The sequence below is a fragment of the Zootoca vivipara genome, chromosome 7, assembly GCF_963506605.1.
Source record: "Zootoca vivipara chromosome 7, rZooViv1.1, whole genome shotgun sequence".
In the NCBI taxonomy this organism is placed as follows: Eukaryota; Metazoa; Chordata; class Lepidosauria; order Squamata; family Lacertidae; genus Zootoca; species Zootoca vivipara.
In genome coordinates this window covers 77140783-77153874 of record NC_083282.1, presented here as the reverse complement: position 1 = coordinate 77153874, position 13092 = coordinate 77140783, and positions in this window count along the sequence as shown.

Sequence of the window (13092 nt, the reverse complement as noted above, 5' to 3'; positions counted from 1 at the left end):
TGCCAAGAGGCAGTAGAATGAGCAAACACTCCGTGTGGTAAACCAGTCGCTGTGGCCCTACTGTAAAACAGACAAGCAGGAGTCCCATTTGATGTGTCTCCTGACGGGCTGTACCAATTCAGACTGCTGAAGAGAGAATGAAATCTTTTAAATTTCACTCTGTGAAAACACACACGTGCAAAACACCGGTTGCCTGAAATAGGCACGGCCAGTTTCAGGTTTGAAGAGGCCTGGGACAAAGCACGCTCAGGTGAGCTCCCTCCTCACCTCCATTGGGCTCTGCTGGGCTTCCCTAGTGGCAATGGTGGTCGCAACAATCAGAGCACTACCAGGTGGCTGTTGCCCAGCCGCCATTTTGATTTCCCACAATTCTCTCAGCTGCTAGCTTGCTTCTTCTTTTTTCCTTTAGCAAGAAAAAAATTAGCCGTATTTGTGATTATGGTAGATTTCTCAGTGCCTTTTTTCATAGAAACATCACCTAAGCACACTTCAGGAACATGAAGAGCTGTCCTATGGATGGTCCACATTTTATGGAAGTCTTGAGAATCAATGATTGCAAAAGAAGAAAAAGATGACCCACAGAATGCGTATTTCTTCTCTGAACAGACTGTGTGGCAAAGGGCCTAAGGAATCCCCCCCCCTGCGTATATCACGTTGCATCCAAATCAGTGTGACGTGTTTCCTTAGCAACTATGGCTATCATAAACTGTAGCCTTTCCTTCCCTTTGCAGCTAATAAGGTACAAGATTTTTAAGCAAAACAGTATTCTCTTCTGTAAAAAAAAAGAAAGAAAAAAGACTGTAATGTATTGATAATATTTGTACCTATTATATATTTATGTCTTGACAGAATGACGACTGGTACTAACTTGTGATTCGTATAACTGGGGTATTTCAAGCTCATGTGGAGGTTACTAAAGCCGCATTCTCTCGACTGATACATTCCACATGACATTTGGAAGATCAGAACACTCTTCCAAAGCACCCACGCCATGCCATTGGTACAATCGCCGCATAAAGCAACAATAGCAGTGGGTATTCTGTGGCATGGCTAAAACACTAATACATGTGAATGTGGATTCACACAGCCTGTCCACATGGCGGTTATCACATGATGGGCTTATTGTATGTCAGCTTTGCTCCACCATGGGAGTGCTAAATTTGAGGCACTCTTACTTGCTTCCACAGCTAACCAGCTCCCAAATGCGTTCCAACAGGCAACTGGACAAAAATCCAGCTATCAGCATTTAAGGGGGGAAATTAACATATCCCTCCTGCATCGTGATGATGAGGGATGCTGCAGCTGTGTACGTCCTCTTCCCCTATCTCACAACTTAGCTGCCTAACAGCCTCCGTCTGTCAACTAGCCTTAACAGTACTCAGCTTCTCAAGAGCCCTTCTTAAAGGGGATAGCTGACATGGTGCCCTCTGGTTCTTGTTGGGCTTGAGGTAGAGAGAGAAATTGGATTTGGTTCACATTTAAAGGCCAATCTACAAAATTCACACTTTCCAAGAAACTATGTGAACCCAAACACAGCTGTTCTTTAAAAATTCACTCATCTCCAAATTTTGCAACAGAAGTAAGATGTACTAAAAATGCATATAATAGGGTAAAGTGTATATTTAAAAAACCATGTATTGTTGAAAATAACGTATGAAATGTAAAAATATGTATATTAAGCAGAACTGAGTTCAAAAAATGTGCCTATTTGGAAAAAGTCACACTAAAAGGCTGATGAATTCTCATGAGTATTTCTTAAAAGATTGGAAAAATGAGAAACAACATAGACAGGGCTATCCATTCCCAATTGGGCCACAACTTCTATCATCCCTGACCATTAGCTTTTCTGGCAAGGGCTCATGGGAGTTGGAGTCCAAAAACCTCTGGAGGGCACCATGTTGACTCCCCATGAGCTAGCCAAACTGAGGCTCAAAATTACCCTCAGTGTGCTGTTGCATGAAGAGGGTCCCTTATAAATTGTTGTGCTTGGACACGATTTTCTTGTTTAAAGTTCCATGGAACGTCCAAGAGGAGCAATTCCATCAAACCGCCCATTATATGGGACTTTCACCCATCCCATTTTTTTAAAAAAAGCATGGTTGTGGGAATCCACTCTCAATGAACTGAGAGCACAGAGAGAGGTTTCAGAGTCACTCTTTCCCTTTGTCAAATTTTCCCGTACGACCAATCATTAATTCCCCTTGGATGGTAACCATAACAAAGCAAAAGTAGTCATGGAGGTTGCTTTATAAACAACCTGTCAGGGAGAATATGGCTTTAATAAAGTTTGGGTTGACAGTACAGCTGTTTGCTGTTCCTCCAGTTTGCCATTGTGTTGGCTCTGTAAGTAGGTGCTGAGGGGAAAGTCGGGTGACTTTCATGCATTCCAGAGTAGTCTATTTTTCTGTTCCGATAAAAAGGGGGGGGTAGGGAATGATATATAAATATATGACTGTATTTTTAGCAAATTTATAATAGGGCAATCAAGTCAAAATTCTTCTTTTGTATTACAGAATAATATATTAGAGTCTCTATTGTCAACAATTCCCATAGTTGACCTCCTTATTTAATTTTGCGTGTGTGTCCGTTCTAAAGGAATGTTACAGTATTTTCCCACTGAACTGTGATGACTGCAAAAAAGGTCGCGGAGTCCAACGTTGTCGTGTTTTGATATTCTCCTTAATCTGTCAGATGTTTCAAAAGTGCAAATGGGAATTAACGTGAAGATTTCCTCCTTCTGTGGGAGTGTGTGTATGTTTGCGCATGCCAGTCAGAATGGCTCAGACTCTGATCTAAGTGGAACGCAGACATGTAATCCATTAACTTCAGACTTTGACCTCCGTGAGGTCCCTTCCAGATGTACATCAGTTATAATAAGATTAAAACCAATCAGAGTGCATGGATTACGTAATGGGCTCAATCCTTTGGGCAGGATAAGTAGCCAGTTGAGAAGATATTATCCACCGCATGCTTTGTATGCAAAAAAAAGTGGGTGCTCCAAGAGTCCAGACCAGCCTTTCCCAGTCTGGTGCTATCCAGATGTTCCCATCAGCACCAGACAACGCAGACGGGAGCTGAAATCTGGAGGGCCCTAGGTTGAGGAAGCCTGGTCCAGATAATTCAGAATCCCCCTCCCTTTGAGAGCAGGAGCTGGTGCTGATGTGGTTAGGAAAGAGCACTCTGCATACCTTCAGAAGCACAGCATTTACCAGGCAGTGTGAAAGCATAATTAAAACACAGTCCCAGCAAAGACAAGATACACGGAAACAAAAAGGCTTCCCTCTCAGCCAGGCATAAGCTTATCTCTGCCAGCTTCAAAGCACTGCACATCCTCCCAGGAAGCATAAACCTGCCTGCTAGCCTCCAGTGCGATTCCTCCTGCAGAGACCAGTGGGAAATACGCTTGCCAACTTTCGAGTGGAAGCTGCGCTCTGGTGCCTGTAACAGCTCGCTGCCTGGCACTCAGAAATGTAGCAAGTGACGTCTTCTTGATTGCTTCATCTCTGTGCCAAATAAAAGAAAGAAAGAAAGCTGTTGAAGGCACAGGAGGCAACTGAGCCCGTGTGGTGTAATGCTTAGAGTGCTGGACTACAGTATTGCCTGGGAGACCAGAGTTCGAATCCCCACTCAATAAATAAGTGGCAGGCATGGGAAACAGGGAAGTAGATTCCACTTAATGCAAAACACAGAACTTTGGTTCAAGGGAAGGGGTTTTGCAAAGGGAAAAGAGCGGGCATGGATGCTTCAATCACCTGCTCCCTCCACTTCTGCTCTGCAGGCTTCAGTATTTCCTCCTTTTCAAATATAATCTTACATCAAGCAAAAGAGCTGCAGTGCTTTGCATGCAAAAGGTCCCAGGTTCAATCATCATGTAGGGCTGCGGAGGGATGGCACTCTGTCTAAAACCCTAGAGGGTCACTGCTGTTAGTGTAGAGTCCACAAACAATACTGAGTTAGATGGACATGATGAAAGGCAGCTTCCTACATCCCTGATCGCCACACTTACTAGGTAATGAGACCAAGAGCCCTGCCTTCATTTGCATCTGGTTACTCTATTCCTTGCATAGACTAGAGGGATTTGCCTAAGTATAAAGTGAGCAAAGAATCCACAATTTGTTTCAAATAGGATCAGACATTTCTTAGATGTGCAGGGATATGTAATCAAGCAGCTGCTGTAGGCCAGGAATAGCTAGCATGGCATCCTCCAGATGTTGTGGACTACAGCTCCCATCATCCCTCACCACTGGCCAAACTGGCTGGCACTGGTGTGAATTGGTGCCCAAAACGCCTGGAGGTTACCACTTTGGTTACCTCTGTTATATATATATATATATATATATATATATATATATATATATATATATATAGCATGTGGCCATGTTTGTTTGTTTGTTTTTTCTGTTCCTTTATAATAAAGAGCTGATTCCATTGCATCAACAGAATCACACGGTGTGGAAATTTATTATATAGGCCTCCAGCTCAGACAAGCAAAGGCTCCGACATGATCTAACATGAAACCTTGTGTTATATGGAACTTCCATAAAAGTAATTGAATAATGGGAAGAGCTGGTGCCAGATATCTAGCAGTCCGAAGAAACAGCCAATGGTTAGATAGATAGATAGATAGATAGATAGATAGATAGATAGTATAGTATATTCAACAAGATGTGAACCTGTGACTGCCTTGTGCTGCAAAATACCATTTTACCATATTAAGCCTTTAATGTTTCACCAAATGTCAGCTGGTCCTCCGATTATCCAGTTTAGGAACCCTTTATGCAGGTACAAGTAGTGAAATGCATTCATTAGGATGGGCAGGATGTGTGTAGACTACATTTCCCATCATCCCTGATTAGTAGCCGTGCTGGCTATGAGAAACTGGGAGAAACCTAAATCGGCCTATTCTCCCAACGCTAAAGGCCTGGATATTGTTCTAAAAATTGCACAACCCACAGAAGTTCCAGCTGGTGAAAGTGAGGCCATCTAGTGGGCTGGTAGGTGGACTTTGCCCTCACTATAATGGTGCCCCCATCTTAAGTGATTTATTTCCTGGCCCAAAGAGAAGCCAACGGCATTCCATTATGTGGGAGAAAGCAAAGAGCTATGCAACACGGACTCATCGGGTATGTAATTTCAGTCTCCGGCATCTCTAGCTAAAAGGGGCCATGTAGCAGGTGATGGGATAGACTTTTCTGCCAGAGGTCCTGGGGAGCCAGTGCCAGACAGAAAAGGCCACATTAAATGAACAAATACCTTTATCTGGTATAGGCAGTAGTGCACAGAATGGTGCTATCCTGACTTCCTGACAGGTGAGTCACTGCTGCTTACCAGGAGGGAGAAGGGCAAGCTAGCAAGGTTGGTGCAGTGCAAATGCACCAGCAGAGTCAATCCACTGTTGCTGCCAATGTGTTTGCACTACACCACCACTTTGCCCCCTCTCCCTCCCTGTAAGCAGCAGTGATTCACCTACCAGGAGATTCACCTACCAGGAGGTAAGTGCCTCTGCCCCACCATGCTGGCTGCTAGTGGGTCTAAGGCACCTTCCTGTGCTCCTCTAAAGAGACACTGCTCACTCACACAGCTTCTTTGCAGAAATTACAACGCTGCAACTGGTGAGTTTAAGGATCTGCTACAATCATCCCCATGCTGAAACCAAGAAAAAATAGTGCAAGATTTTTTGGGCAGCCCTCTTCTAAGGCAAAGAATTGAATACAAGAGCGCTGTTTTACCTTAGGCTAAAATGCTCATGCCACATAGCACTACAGCCAATGGAAAGCTACACCTTTGGGATGGCCTTTGGATGCTGCCCAACTTTGGAAACTGGGCTGCTGGAGAAACAGAAGAGATTATACTAGGGGGAGGGTGGTGCAGTGCTAATGCACTGGCAGGAATATCAAATTGGTTCTGTTGATACGTTTGCACTGCAACAACCTTACCACTGGATCACCTTTTCTGCTCCCCAGTAAGCAGCAGTGACTTGGCTGCTGGGAGGTCATTTATGCATCTCAGCTCCACCACTCAATCCAGTACTGCACAGCTAATAGTGGGCATTCCTTATTCCAGAACACAGTAGCCGAAACCAAATTGCACAGAAAAGAAGCCAGATCTCCACAGTAAGCCGAAAGTCCAGTCGGGTACAGCACAATCTTACACCTGCATACTCAGAGGTACCTATGTCTCTTTCAAGTTCAATGGGGATTACACTTAGTAAAGTGATATGGGAGTCTAGCTATGATCCCATATACTCTGCCCTAAACTCCCTGGAAAAAGAATAGGCTACAAAGGCAATAAGTACGCAATAAAGGCCTATTTCCATTTCATCGGCATCCAGTTTTGAAACTGAACTGCCTTTGTCCAACAAGAGAGGAAATTTAGATCAAGTGAAAAACAGCTTTTCTTGAATGAGCTGTTGAGGGGGGGGAATGTTTTCAATTATTGATTGTTCAATTGAAACTCTCATCTCACTCTATTTCTTGGATACCAGTGTGGCCCTTCCTCTACCCTCTCCACTCAATTTTAAAATATAGTAACAAAATGGAGGGGGTTATAAATAAATAAGTTATAAAGTGAATAGTCTGTTTGGTTAAAGCAGGCATTGGGAATCTTTGACCTTCCAGGTGACGTTGGACTCCAGCTCCAGCTCACGTTGGTGAGCCAGCATGGCCAATAGCAGTAATGATGGGTGTTGTAGTTTAATAATATCTGAAGGATCCCCCTGCCATTCCTGCCAAGTCAGGGTCTTTCTCTAATTAGAAGGTGCATGTTCTTCTCAGCATTAAGCAGGAAATCCCAGAAACTGGGCTTCCAGAGGTGAGAATCTAAGCTACTGCTTTCTGACCCAATGTTCATTGGTGAATCAAATGTTCCTGATCAAACTTCCACATCACTCCTTATTTTATTTTATTTACTGTATTTCTAAGCCTCCCTTCAGCCACAGTTCCCAAGGTGAAACTCAGGGCTCACCCACAATTATTTTTTGCCCTATGCTTTTTGGGCAGAGATCTGTGCTTTAAAACTCCATGTCTGAGCACCCTTTTTTCTTTTTTTGCTCCAGAGCTTTCCCCGCGAAAACCCGCTCTTTAAAGTTCAATCGACGCAAACAGCAGTCTGTGGGTCAACTGTTGAATGTTCACTCATGATACGCACACATCTGTGAACAGGCCTTCAGATAGTCCTTTCCAACTGGGATTTAAGTTTCTGCCTCGTGGTCCTGAGTCATTGAACAATATTTTAGTTTTGGTTATTTTCCTTGCATGCTTCCCCTTCTTCCCCCCGTTTCTTGTCTCTCCCCCCCCCCTTGCTTCAGAAATACTTGTCTCAATGTGACATTCTTGGCCACTGAGGCCAGATAGCCACAGTGTTTTTGGCCACAGAGAGCTGCATTTTTTTATTTTTATTTTTAAAAAATCTTTCTCTTACACCAGGAAAGTTGTTAGGAGTCTTTGCCTGTTTATTTTTGTTTATGTACAGAGTTGCTTCTCACCTTCTCTTTGCTCTGGTTTCTGTGAACTTTTTGGCTATGGATACACAGCCACAACACCAAAAGAACTATTGCCCGCCCCCAAAAATGAGCAACTAACTTTTCCCCAAATTAAATAATTACTACAACAAAAGTCCTGCTTGATAGTTAATCCTGTAAAGGCATCCTTCAAAGTGACACACTACTAGTATTTCCCTCTGTGGCGTAACGGGCCATTGTGTCTGGCTGTTAACCAGAAGGTTGGTGGTTCAAGCCCACCCAGGGATGGCTGTGGGTAGGATTCCTGCATTGCAGGGGTTCGACCAGATGTCCCTTTCAATGCTACAATTTTATGATTCTGGTACATTTCTGCATAGGGGGAAGGGTACAGGCAACAGCACGATGTGCGTTGTATGCAGAAAAGCCAAGGCTCTTGGCATTTCAGGGAGGGCCAGGAAAGACCCCAGAGAGCTGCTGCCAGTCCACATAAACAATACAGAACAAGATAGACCACTGTTGGATTCAGTAAAAGGCAGGCTCCTTTGCTCCTAGGGTTGCACAGCAGAATGAAAATAATTCAACATAGCCTGCTTGGAAAACACAGGCCTCTGCTATTTCAGGTACCTGAAACAGCTTTTAATTAGGATGGGAGTGCTAGCCACAGACCATGGTGGAATCTACACACATATAAAAAAAAGTTCTGAAAATGCTTTTAAAAATACATTGAATTTTCCATGAGGCTCACCATCACCACCTAGAGTCACATTATATATTGCACTTAAAATGTTTTATTTGCAGCTGTATAGCTGAGTCCCATGTAAGCAGTGCTCCATGAAGAGAATGACTGGCAAGGCGACATGTGCCTAGAAAAGCCATAGAACAGCAACACTGGTTGGCAGCGTGCTTCTGCTCATCTCACTTGCAATATCCATCCATGCAGTGAAGTCTTGCTTGAGCACTGGCTATTTCTGAGGCATCAGGGGATCTCAAAGGCATACAAGTTGGAATCGCTTGCACAGCAGGTCCGGAGTGGCCTTGTTGCTGTTAAGGTCCTCACTCACCATCCCATTCTTGCTTTCAGTGGTGTGTTTCATTAGGTCTCCTCCCCCCCCCCTCCCCGCTTGCCATTTTAGGGCAGAGTCAACAGGCCCCAAATGACATCACTAGAAGCAGCCAAATGGCTGGCAGCATTGTGCAATTTTCACACTCTTTTAGAGACTACAGGTGTGGTTGTGACAAGCGTAGCTGTGCGGATGGTTTGTTTAAAGGGACAGGGGTTTAAAAAACCAGCCTTCAGAACAGAATTATAATGGGAAAATGCATCATGCGATTCTAGATTTTAAGGGGATTAAAAGGGGGAAAGGGGGGATTTTTTAAAAAAAAGAAATGCAGTTCTGGATCTTTACCTTGCACTCTAGCACATCGCAGTAAGCAACAAATCAAACCCAGGAGCTGGATTTGTGCATCAACTGATATACAACAGCAACTGGTCTGCTAAATTGTATATGGATTCTTTGCATTCATAGCCCATACTCTCAAGACTCAATGCATCAAAAGACATTTCACCATTTGAGCATTAACAATTCCCATATGTTTGGGAGGAACAAGGATTCCATTAGCCATAAACTAGTGCACTTAAGAGTCTTACTTTTTTAAATATTTATTTTTGGTAACTTTAATTTAATCCCTATTTGTTGAAGTTTATTGACCTCTCCAATTGTTTCTGTAAAAAAAAAAAGACTTTTAACCGTGTCTTTATATGCATGTGGTGGTATGAAACTGTGATCATTGTGTGACATTCAAAAACTGTACTGTCTTGTAAAATACGTCCAAATGTCTACAGATTTTAAAAGCAATGGACCCTTCCTCCAGACTGTAGAAATAAATAAAAAGATATTGTTAAAACTCAGCAGTGAATGTTTAGTACGGTATGTGCACTTATTTCCATTTAGATTTAACTATTTCTATAGTAACTTGCCGTGATGGCTCAGAGCTGGTAATAAGAGTCATCGAAAATGGCTTTCTGTACCCAATGCTTGAAGTGTATAAAATGAGACTAAAAGAACAGGCAAATAGCACCCGCTTATGAGAGAGAAGAGGGGGTACTTTAATTCATGTGAGTGATTGTCAGTTGAAATTTGTGAGCATTCAAGTGGGCTCAGCCATTTCCTACAATGCAGGATGTGATTTTGTGCATGACAAATAATGCAGGAGAAATAAATGCTTTCGAGCCAAACTACATGTTACGATACATAGGGTTTTGTAAATAATTTTTTTATATTAAAAAAAAGTGCTTAAGCTTAACACTTTTCTTTTAATAAAAAGGAGCCACAGGGCCAAGAATGGACTATGGGTCTATGGCAGTTTTCTTCCAAAACTCTCCCTAGTTCTTATTTGTCCACAAAGATGTGAGCAAATAACAGCCACACGGAGGAATTTTCAGCAAGAAGCTGGTTAACACCCCCCCCCCAGTCCATACAGAATAGGACAACAGAATTGTAGAGTTGGGAGGGGAACACGAGAGTCATCTAGTCCAACTCCCTGCAATGAAGGGATCGTTTTGCCCACCATGGCAAAACGCTGCTTTTTCTTTGAAATAAAACTGATTAGGTTAATCCAGGCATCCCCAAACTTTGGCCCTCCAGATGTTTTGGACTACAATTCCCATCTTCCCCGACCACTGTTAGCTAGGGATCATGGGAGTTGTAGGCCAAAACCATCTGGAGGGCCGCAGTTTGGGGATGCCTGGGTTAATCAAACTTTCTAAACTGCATATGACAAAATGTGCAGGAGGCAGAGGCAAGATGAGGCAACAGCTTACCACAAAAAGGCAAGCCTACCTAGTTCATACTTTCCAAAATTATACACAAACCGAAACTCGGCCACCCTTCAAAATACAAACATCTCCGAATTTGGCAGTGTAGTTCCCCAGCCAAATATAGTACAAATATAGTAAAGTGAGTCTAAAGCAGAGCCGGCGCACCCCGTTTTGCTGCTCGAGGCAAAACAGGAAATGCCGCCCTGGCCCGCCACCTCCACCAGTCATGGAGAAGCAATACCACCATTGGTACCCATTTCTGGCAAGATCTCATGAGATTTCTCTCCTGCTCTGTGAGATCTCACAAGGTTTGGGCAAGATATAGACACTGATGCGGTACTACTTCTCTGCCACCAGCCAAAGTAGCGGGTGGGGCATCCATAATGGCACCAGCTCAGGGGTTTCTGCTGCCTGAGGCAGCTGCTTCAAACTGCCTCATGGGTGGACTGAGCCAGGTCTATAAAGATGCATATAATATGTTAGCGGCCACCAGGGAGATGGGAGGGCAACTGCTGGGCGGTCTCTTACTCCTTGGTGCAACTTTGCAGTAGCAACACAGGCTTTAGAAGTCTGTGCACACAGTAACAGCAGATTCCACTACGCAGCAAAAATAGCCAGAGAGAGACTGTGGTAGCGTATTTACAAGCAGATTTATTGAACATAAATCAGGACAAAGAGAAACATGTCTGATCTCCTTCATGTCCAAAGCCAAAGCTATACAAAAATAGAAGTTCCTAGCATACAGTGCTGGTAAGACAGACATGTGACACGCACCAGTCCCACGCCTGCCCTTAAGGTGGAATGGAAATCTCAACATGATCATCATGGAAATAGCATACAAAACTGCATTATATATAAAAGGAAATTTCATTTGCAAAAAAACCTGAGTATTAATAATGTTAATAATAATAATTTTATTATTTACACCCCACCCATCTGGCTGGGTTTCCCAATTAGATAATTTTACATACAAAAAGGGGCATATAAGGGGGGGGGGAATGCACTAAAATGTTTGTGAATTTTCAGGAAGACTATTCAATAACACACAAACACACACACACAAGCTGATGTAGAAATGTGGCAAACTGAAATTAAAACTGGAAAACTGAAAACTGAAAGAAAGAAAAAAGAAACTGTGAGAAAGCAAAAAAATTCAGATTCACCCAATCCCTAGAGCCAGCCCAAGTCCCCAGCAGGTCGGCTGAATGTGAAGTCACCATTAAGCACTGAGTGTATTATTAAAATCCTTCCTCATTGGATCTTCAGGCCTCCTTGCTGAATATCTCATTCAGGTTTTTTCCTGCAGGCTGTAGGAACATCTCAACAAGGGGCAGGGGATCATTATAGACCTCACTAGGCAGACATTAAAGCTTCCAATTGAAATTGCATGCTTCTATAGCTTTCATGATTTGCTCCAGCTTGATTTTTAAATGAATCGGGACTCCTTTTTTATCATTTCTAGCCTGAATTATTCTAATGCTCTGGAGCTTTCAAAGAAATCGTTTCAGAATGTGAAGTGGTTACCAAAGAAATACTAACTTTACCCAATCAGCTGGCATGCCACCATTATTTTAAGATGCGGGGATAGCCTCGTGGGCCAAACTGAAGCCTCTGCTAAGAGCCCAAGGTTGAACTGCAGTGATCAAAGTGATAACTAAGCAGCCTCTGTGCTCTTACCTAGATTGATCTGCAGTCTGGAAACTGGCTGAGAGTGTGGCCTGGGGCTTCAGTCTGAATATTTAAAACTGCTGTTGGGTCCGGGTTGCAGCTCACTGTCCTGCGGGCACACAAAAAGAGTTTAACTTGAGTTTTCCTCCCTCTGATGACTTCTCTCTCTACAGATAGTTAGCTCCCTGGAGGGCAATGTTGCAGATCCAGTCTCCAGGCAGCAGCTTCATTCCTGCTTACCTGGATGGTGTGGGGAAAGGGCAGGAAGGTGGACAACTTGGGGCTGTGTGCACACACCACCAGTGAGAGGCCTGGATTGGCTGTGCCAGACTGCCTGCGCAGTCCTGACCTTGCCATTGCCTCTCTACCAGCACCATCAAGGTAAGTGACAGCAACTCCTTTGTCAGGGGACAGCTCCACTGGCTCTTGAGAAATGGATTGCCAGCTCACCAAGCTGGGGCAGTTCAACATGTTTTGCTGCCTGAGGCAAAACGGGAACATGCTGCCCCATCCCACTGCTGCCCTGCCACTGCAGCAGGGTGACCACAGGGGAACTGCCTTTGGGGCTTCTGCCACCCAAGGCAGCTTCCTCACCTTGCCTCATGGGTGGGATGGCGCTGTCACCAAGTCATTCACCTCTCAGCTATAGAGCTGCAAATAAAATGTTTTGTGTTGTAAAACGCAATATACAAATGTGACACTAGATGGCGACAGTGAGCTATGGGAAATTCCACATATTTTTCAAAACATTTTAAAAAGCATTTTGACAGCTTTTTTATGTGTGTGTAGATTCCACCCTAGTGTTTTTCTCTTATTAGCTCTAAACTTTCAGCCAACAACAAAGAAGAAGAGCCCTTACCCAACGCTCCCCCAGATTGGTTTAGTTGTGAGGTCATCGATCTGGGGCGTCCTCAGGCAAATTGCTCTCTAGAAAGCCAAGCCACATTCACAGGAAATTGCCCAATAAAGAGTTAGGTCATGGGTACATCTAGGACAGGATTGCCTTCACTAACTGGAAGTAGCTCTCCAAAACTCTCTTCATCCAAGGAACTTTCCCGTCACTCCCTAGACATACCACCAAGGGCTGAACCCGGGTACATTTGCATGCAAAGCAAGAGCACTCTACCACAGCTGAGCTAGTGCCTTC